Raw genomic sequence first — 8,976 nt, forward strand, 5'->3', positions numbered from 1 at the left:
TGAAATGATCAGACTTTTTACTCTTAAAATGGCAATCTCTTAAAAGGTTTTCATAATTATGGGATATGAAATAAAAAACAAGACCACGCTGACATTCCCTTCCCATTCCATCCTGAGTGCCAGTAAAAAATATGGCAGCTATAGGCAGGGCTGCCAACAGCTTTGCCGGGCCCAGGTACAGGGAGGGGGCATGGCCAACCTGGGAGGTGTGGCCAGATCCCCTCCTTACAAAAGATTAAAAAAATAATAATCTTGCAGACGCGCTCAAGCCCAGGGGGCACAGGTGTCCGGGGGTGGGGACACAATTGCCCCCCCGCCCTGCATATAACACTGAGAGCGAGAGAAAGCTGACTGCTTCTGCAGTAGCCTCTCTCCCTAGCCCGGCCAGCACACAGAATGACAGCAGTGTGTGTGTTGGGCTGGGGAGAGAGGCTGCTGTAGCAGCAGTCAGCTCTCTCCCTGCCCTAACTAAGTAGCAGCAGTGAGGGGAGGGGATGGGGGGCGGGATGCAAAACCCAAGACATGGGCCCCTCCAACAGGCCTGGGCATGGGTAACAGGCTCTGGTGCTTTAAGCAGTCATTTCCAATCAATTTTGACCACCTCATAGCTCACAATATTGTTTTCACCAACAGGCGAGCTCACTGGATAAATTAAGCAACAGAGCAGAGGCTCAAACACATGGCATTTTAGAAACATATAGCTCATCAAAGAAACATAGTGGCACAGCAGTGGCAGGCAGGATGGCAGGTTAATAAACTATGCAACCCTATAGAATGTTTTCATTAATCAAGAACTAATAGCCTGAAAGTAAAATCCTAGAATAAAATATATATATATATTAACAACACACTTCTCCAAACAGCAAATCACAGACCCTAAGCCAATAGAAATTGAAAATTGTAGAAAGTAGATAGAAGAAATTGATAATTAATTAATAAAATTGAAAATTGTATAAAAGTACAGTAAAATAAGCTGCCTCTCAAAAACACACAATCTTGGAAAAACCCATCATGAAAAATGGTGCACCTTTATGTTGTACTGTATATTAAAAAGGACAGGCACAGTTTAGCAAACTAAGTACTTCAATGACAGGAACTGACACTTTTTTGGCTAAAGAGGCTGATTTGTTTAGGCCCCACAAAAGAAAACATTTTGATGGTTTGATTAAAGTCTATGTTTACATTACAGTCTATGTTTGTATCTGTTGGCAAAGGTATTCCTCATAGAATTTGTAGTTCATTTTATGAACATCAGTTTACCCACATTTTTGGGAAGTAGCCTCCTATACTGATCACTCACAGGGTTCCCAGAAGAGCTAAATAATCTTTCCAAATATACTGTACACTTTGAGCTGGGCACCTTAAGCACAACATACAGTAGCTAGCTTGTACAATAGCTCCAAATTGCCTTTTGTTCCTCCTAATATTCAAAGGGATCATTGATATGCTAATTTGGACATTATCATTAAAATAAACCTCTACCATTCTATTGATGTATACTGTACCAATCAGATTTAGTCACAGTAGAGGTGTCAATATATGTGCGCAATTCTTTTAAGTCTTATGTCGCTCTCTGGTGCACTGAGTTGACTCATTATCATCATTAGTCTCTCCTGGAAAAGATCAATATTTTCTTATCAGTAGCATTTGCAGGAGAAACTGAAGTCGGAGACTTTGTGTCATGTGCCACATGAGCTGACAACTTGCTTGCCAGGAGCTTCTTGCATCTGTTAAGATCTGTGTCAGTTGAAAAGAAAGACATTACATAGAACTTAATCCTAGGATTAAGCATAATTGCCAAAATGTAGTAATCCAATTGCAAGATGTTACAAACCCTCTGGTCCTGCCACTGTGAATAAAAAGCTTGATCTACAAGTTCAACATAGCGGAATCACTTTGTTTTATTTCCTCCTTCCACTTCTCTAGCTGCTTTTTCAGTAGTTTAATTAAGGGTATGACCTGATTCAAGCTGGCAGTGTCTAAACTCACTCCACAAGTTACAATTTTAATTAGTTTCAGTAGCTTGCAGAAACCTGACTATTCTCAACCTGACTATTCTCAAGTGTGCTGCAGTAAGGTGGCAACATGTCCCCCCTCTCCATATGTCATGGCTTTATGTGTACATCATGATGGCTTGTTGCAGTTGCTGAACCATAGAGAATTCCACATCTTGCTTCAGTTGGTGGCATGGAATATGGATCTGTCCTTTCAGCTGTTGCAATGTTCTACATGCAGTTGCTGAATGTCAAAAATGCTTCAAAATTGTATGGGTCACTGCCAACATCACCTGCATGGACCTATAATTTTTTAAGAAATTGTGAACTGCCAAGTTTATTGTGTATGCATGGTGTATGCATGGTATATGTTGAAATTCACCCAGTTATAATGCATATAAAATGTTACTTGCAAATATCAGAAATGACAAATCCTGAAAAGAGTCTTAGTGATATAAGCCATTTTGCTATCAAAACCCTGAGTTTTTCCGACAGATTGACAGCAGTATGCTTCTTAGTGAAGCCATTGATACAGTAAGTAACCAGCCTGTAAATGAACTGGCATTGTGTGTTAGATACTGCTGCTGAAGGTGACACACCCATCCATTGGGCTATCATAATCTTTAGTTTGACCAGTACCAGTTGTCCACATATCTGTTTTAAATGGATAGTCAGTACAATGGCATTTTCTATGCAAAGAATAACTTTTTGTTAACGTTCTGGTACAGGTGGGGAATTGCTGCTCCGGTAAGATAGAGTTTGGTACTGTGTACACATGACCTCAACTAATCCGTTAAATCCAGATGCATTTATGGTGCATATTGCACACTGATCTAATGCTAACATTTCTGTCATCACTTCAGTGATATGCTGTGCAACAGGATGGCAGCTGTCATACTTGGTTCCTCTTGCAAATGATTGTTTCATAGTAAATTGTGGTTTGAAACTAGTCTTCTTGGTCCTTATCTGGGATGAAGATTCACCCCCAGCAGCAGCAGCCCTAGCTCACATGGATTCTTCTGCAGAATCCTTGATAGGGGAGGAGTCAGTTTTCACAAATTGGATGCAGGAGGATTACCTCTGATCATAAATGAGGACATTGAAGATGGAGGAGTTGGCAGTGGAGATTGCATGTGCTGAGATATATCCATGCTGCTGGCAGCTGATGCTGGACTGATTGTAGTTGTTGTTATTATTATTACAGGATTTTTTAGATTTTCCCAAATAATTAGCATGACTTGCTGCAAATGATGTAACAGAGAGGATGTTCCTAAATGGTTAACATCCCTACTTCTACTTACTTTAGCTTCACAAACAATACATATTACTTGACAAATGTTGTCAGGATTGGATTAAAATTAAATCCACAGAGGTGGATTTTTTGGTTTTATGCCCAGATATGACAATGGCCTTCTTATTATTGGCAAGAACAAAATGTAACTCATATATAGGCTGTTGGGATGCAGGCACTCAGAAATCTATTGCCGGAATCCCAACCCCAGTCAGAATCCTGGTGCCAGCATCCCGACCGCCAGTAAGTATTCAGATTATTGGTTAGGGTTAGGCACAAGAGGGAGGGTTAGGCTGAGGGGGGAGAGTTAGTTTTAGGCTGTGGGGGGAGGGTTAGGATTAAGCTGCTGGGAGGGAGGGTTAGGTTTAGGTTGCAGGGATAGAGAGTTATGTTTAGGTGTAGGGGTTGGGTAGGATACTTACCTGCAAGTGTCAGTATCCTAACCCTGTCGGGATGTCAGAATCAGGATTATGACCAACAGGATACTGAGAACTCTTAAGAACTGCTGCCACTAGTGGTTGACATTTACACAAACAACATCCTCATCATAAGTATCATCATTAGTGTCAGATGAATAAATATCCCCTCATCCTGTTGCACTTCCACAGTAGTCTGCTCAATTTATAAGACACCAACTTTATTTGACTTCTTTAAGAGTACATTGTCAGAAATGTCAGACTCACACTTGCGGACACATTTGGACTCTCCTAAGGGATTTGTGAAGTTTGTGAACACACAGTTTGTTCTGCAGCCTTAGCTTTGTTTTAAAGAATGGATTAGCCTGTTTTAAAGGTGAGACTTGTAAACTTAGAGTGTGAAGGTGTTGCATGTGAGGTTTCAAAAGATGCCTGACTGTGTTTGGCCCCATCTTCTAGTGCATGAACCATCAGTAGCAAGACCACAATTAGCAAAGAAAGGTCATGGTCCAAGCCTTTCCTTGCCACTTTGAGTGGTGTATGAAATGTTGGCAATTTTAAGTTTTTCGGCAGTAAATGTTTCCTTTATTATTAGAGATGATGTTTCTTTTACATTGTGAAATATTGTTTCGATTTCAGGTGCCCTTTCTTAAACTATATTTACCCTGGACCACAATAGATGAAGTACTATCATGACTTCTGGCAGCAGCCACAGCACTAGTACTAGGTTGCTGTTCCTGCTCTTCTATCGACTGACATAAGCTAGTATAAGCCACATGGCACCTTAATGATGTTATATTTTTTAACACCCAAGTTTTAAAATATTTTTTTTATAACAGTGCCTGAAAACAACACAGTGTCTCACAGCGCCCCTAGTAATGGCACCCTAATGACGTTATTTTTTTAGCACAGTGCCTTAACACACAAAAATTAGATTTTACTTTATTTGAACATAGGGCCTAAACATAAAATACAACACTTGTCTCACAGCACTCCTAGTAATGGCACCCTAATGATGTTATATTTAACACAGTGCCTGAGCACACATCAGTGTGTTTTTAAATTTTTTAACACAGTGCCTGAATTCACAACACTGTTTTATTTTTATTTTTTTTTAAAAACAGTGCCTACCCCTGAGCACCCAACACAGAACACATTTCTGCTGCCCACAGTCCAAGTGCCTCTTTGGGATTGTTTTTTTTTAATGACAGTGCCCTTTAACACTGTGCTCCCAATGGCATTTGTAGTGCCTGATCCTGAACACACAACACAGTGCCACACAGTGCTGCAACCCTAAGTCCACACTGCATCTACAGGGCCCCTCTAACACAGTGCTCCTAATCATTTTTACTTTTTTAGTTCTGCAGCCCAGTCCCACAACCTCTCCCTCTGGTCTCCTGTGTGAGATGGCACCCGATCATGAGGGAGGGACTTTAATATGCAATCTAAAACACGTGAGATCCAATGACAGGAAGATGATGTTTTGCCTCATTTTTGGGATCCAAGCTTGGTGGGAAGACCAGAGCTGGGATTAGGTTCAACTCATAACTCCTAAGTTCGGGTGTCTTTAGTTTCCAAGAAAATGGAATGGGCGAGGTGCTGAGCATTCTGCCTTAGGTGCTTGTGAACTTCCATTGTCAGCTGTGTGTGTTAGGGATCGGAGTTCCTAGCATGGGCGCCGCCATGACAGTTCCTATCATGTGACAGCCTCCCAACCAATGGTAGCTTGATCTCAGTCAGCTGATGCTGTGTTCCAATCATCTGCTACCCCTGGGTATATATCCGGCTCCAGAACTCCAGGAAGTTGCCTGAGCAATGTTGTCATTTTCCAGTGTCTGCTGATGCTACTTTATTCCAGGTCTGTCCTTGTGTTACTCCTGTGATTACCAGTGCCGACTCTTGTGCTCCAGTTTGTTCTGAATGTCTCTCCTTTGCTTGCAGCAAATACCTAATCATTGTGCTCAGTGAGTTCAGTATATCTCTCCAGTGCTTGCAGCAAATACCTAATCATTGTGCTCAGTGTGTTCAGAATATCTCTCCAGTGCTTGCAGTAATTACATAATCATTGTGCTCCAGTGTGGTCTGAATATCTCTCCAGTGCTTGCAGCCTTTACCAAAGCATTGTGTTACAGTGACTTCAGAATATCTCTCCAGTGCTTGCAGCAATTACCAGCTACAGTTCTGCAGTCACTACTGCATCCAGTTACAGTTCGCTGTCACTACAGCATCCATCCTCAATACATCTGTCACCACAGCATCCAACCTCAGTTCTGCAGTCACTACTGCATTCAGCCTCAGATCCGGTCTCAAATACCACTGTCACCACAGTATCCTGCCTCAGTTCTGCAGTTACTACTGCATTCAGCTTCAGTCAATACAGCATCCAATCCTTTGTGCCATTGTGCCTCCTAGACCCTGCGGTATATATTAGAAGCTATACTAGAGTATAGCATATTTCTTCTAGAAATATTCCCTATGGCCATTGTAACAAGATTCTCCATTTCCCATGGTATCAGTCACCAGTGCAAAGGACCGCGACCTGCCAGCTGGGTGCAGCTAAGCCCATATCCCACTTGGAGGGGTCACTGGCGAACACCTGCTGGCTGGTTAGACTCCGCACCTTAGTACTGGTCTCGTCAACAACTGGTATTCATGGATGAGGAGATCTTGTGTACAGGCCCCACATCTCAGATTCCCCCTTCAGTCCTGAACCTCAGCTTGCACCCCACAGTAGGGGATTCCATACAGCCGGTCATGACACCAATCTTCCAGTTTCAAACAAGTTCAACACCAACTGGGTGGTAGTTGACTGGTGCACCAAGATGGCTCACTGCATACCCCTTACCGGTCTTCCATGAGCTCCCAAGTCGGCTCAATTATTCATACTTCTGACTCCATGGTCTATCTCTGGAAATCATCTCTGACAGGGAAGCGCTGTTTTTTGCCAAGTTCAGGCATTCCTTGTGTTCTTTATTTCATGTCAAACTCAATTTCTCCACTGCCTATCACACCCAGTCCAATGGTCAAACAGAAAGAGCCCAAGACCTGGAGTCCTTTCTTTGTTTAAATGTATCCTTCTCTCAGGACAACTGGGCTGAACTGCGTTGGCAGAATTTTGTCATAACAATCAGTACCATTCTTCATCTGGTTCTTTGCCCTTTTATTTCACCTATGGCCTTCACCCTCAAGTTCCTGAGTTTCAATCTCTTCCTGCCTCACAGGTTTCAGCTGCTGACTGTACCTTACAGCACTTCTCCAAGATTTGGAAAAAGATCCACTACTCCATTGTGAAGGCTTCTGAGCAGTAGAAGAAGTTTGCAGAGAGGAAGAGGAGAGCAGTTCCCAGTCTCATAGAATGTGATCGAGTTTAGCTCTCTACACAAAATATGTGGTAAGGAGTGCCATCCATGAAATTTGCATCCCGCTACATACTACACCTGCACATTCGCCATTGAGTGTGTAATCAACCTGGTTTCAATCAAACTCAAGCTACCTCGCTTCCTGAGGATACCAAATTCCTTCCATATTTCTTTATTGAAACCACTCATACTCAACCAGTTTCATTGTGCACTTCCAAAGGCACCCAAAGTCCAGACTCATTGTGGAGTCGAGTACAAAGTGGCAAAGATTCTGGACTGTAGAATCCATTAAGGACGTCTCCAATGCTTAATAGACTGGAAGGGCAATGGCCCAGTAGAACATTTCTGGTCTTTTCCCTCTGATGTCCACGCTCTTCAGTTGATCCGAGTATTCCATGCCAAGTTTCCACAAAAGCCTAAGAGGTATCCTGGGGCCACCCATCAAGAGTGGGGGTGCTGTCATGCTCTGTCTAGGCCAGCACAGAGGTCTGCTCATGCTGCACAATGCTCATGGCTAGTGCTGAGGTCTGCCTGTGCTGCTCCTGCCACATCCACTCAGTGTCCTGTCAATGAGCATGAAGACGGCTTGCCACAGTCCCTTGCTCAAGGCATGTCTCCCGAGCATGGTGGTACACAAGCTGCAATCCAAGACCACAGTATGGGAGCAGCCATGTTGGACATGTTCTCACTGTTAATAGTAACAGTCTTCGGGCCCATCATCCTCTACAGCTCCACTAACTCCTCACCTCATACATGAGGAAGTCTTGGCTCAAGTCTCCCAACCTCATCCACTCCTCCCAAATCTCCACTTCAGCCTCGAACGCCTGTTCTGACCAACTCCAAACCTTAGGCATGACAGCTGGGATGGGAGACACAGCATGCCAGCACTAGGCTGATGCACTGTGTGCTCTGGCGGGGATCAGCGGAGAGGAGTTTTCACTCTCCCACTCTGGCAGATGAGATGTTTATACTTGTATCTAGGCTGGATAGCTGGCTGGATGGTGAAGTTTTTCAAAGTGCAGTCTTATTTAAGTGCAAAACTGTAGCGTTAGTCCTGCATTATTAGTTATTAGTTAATTCTTCAGCTGATCTTGAATGAATTGATGCCGTCTCTCTCCTTGTCCAACAGGTAACTGAATTTGACTGCAGATCATTCTACCTCCTGTGCATGCTTTATTAATTAGACTTATAGGTAACTGAATTTGACTGCAGAGTATTCTACCTCCTGTGCCTGCTTTATTAATTAGACTTATAGGTAACTAGCTGTTTCTTCACTGAATCCTTATGCTATTGTTTCTAATGCCTTATTATTTGTAATAGTTAAGTTGTTATAAGGATACTCTCCAGTCTATTGAGAAAAGTGAAAGCATGATTTATTTCTAGCCCTAGATGTTTGGTATGTGTTGCGTGTTTACTTAAGACATTTTTACTGCTAGCTTTCTTGTGGATGGCCAATGGGGGGTTTTCATTAATTAGTGTCCACACTTGTCTGCATCTCTGTATAAGTGTCAGTATCTAGGCTGGATAGCTGGCTGGATGGTGCAGTTTTTCAAAGTGCAGTCTTTTTTAAGTGCAAAACTATAGCGTTTGTGATTGACAGCTCGCCCCGTTTTGGAGGCGGGCAGGGGGGGTGGCTACACAAACGGAGTTGTTCCTGAAGAAACGCCTGCCATTTGTGGGAGGCACCACTGACATCACCAGTGATGTCAGTGGTGAGCTTCCAGCTCTATTTAGAGCCGGAAGCTCACTGGGGCTTGCGGGAACGAGACCCTACCACAAGGGTCTCGTTGCAAGGCCCGATGGTCACGATGGTCGCGACCATCGCGACCATCACCTGGCCACTTGCAAAAGCTGTAGGTGGTCACCCACATCTATGCGAGCAGCCAGGAGGCCGAAACAAAAAAAAAAAACGCCTT

The 8,976-nt window shown here is 43.2% G+C and overlaps 1 pseudogene; it reads left to right on the forward strand.

Moving 5' to 3' along the window:
- The window catches only part of LOC148519639 (uncharacterized), a 32,185-nt pseudogene extending 25,176 nt beyond the window's left edge, over positions 1–7,009 (forward strand).
- Positions 7,010–8,976: the final 1,967 nt, after the last annotated feature.

The sequence above is a fragment of the Taudactylus pleione genome, unplaced genomic scaffold (assembly GCF_031769625.1).
Source record: "Taudactylus pleione unplaced genomic scaffold, aTauple2 ptg000186l, whole genome shotgun sequence".
NCBI lineage: Eukaryota > Metazoa > Chordata > Amphibia > Anura > Myobatrachidae > Taudactylus > Taudactylus pleione.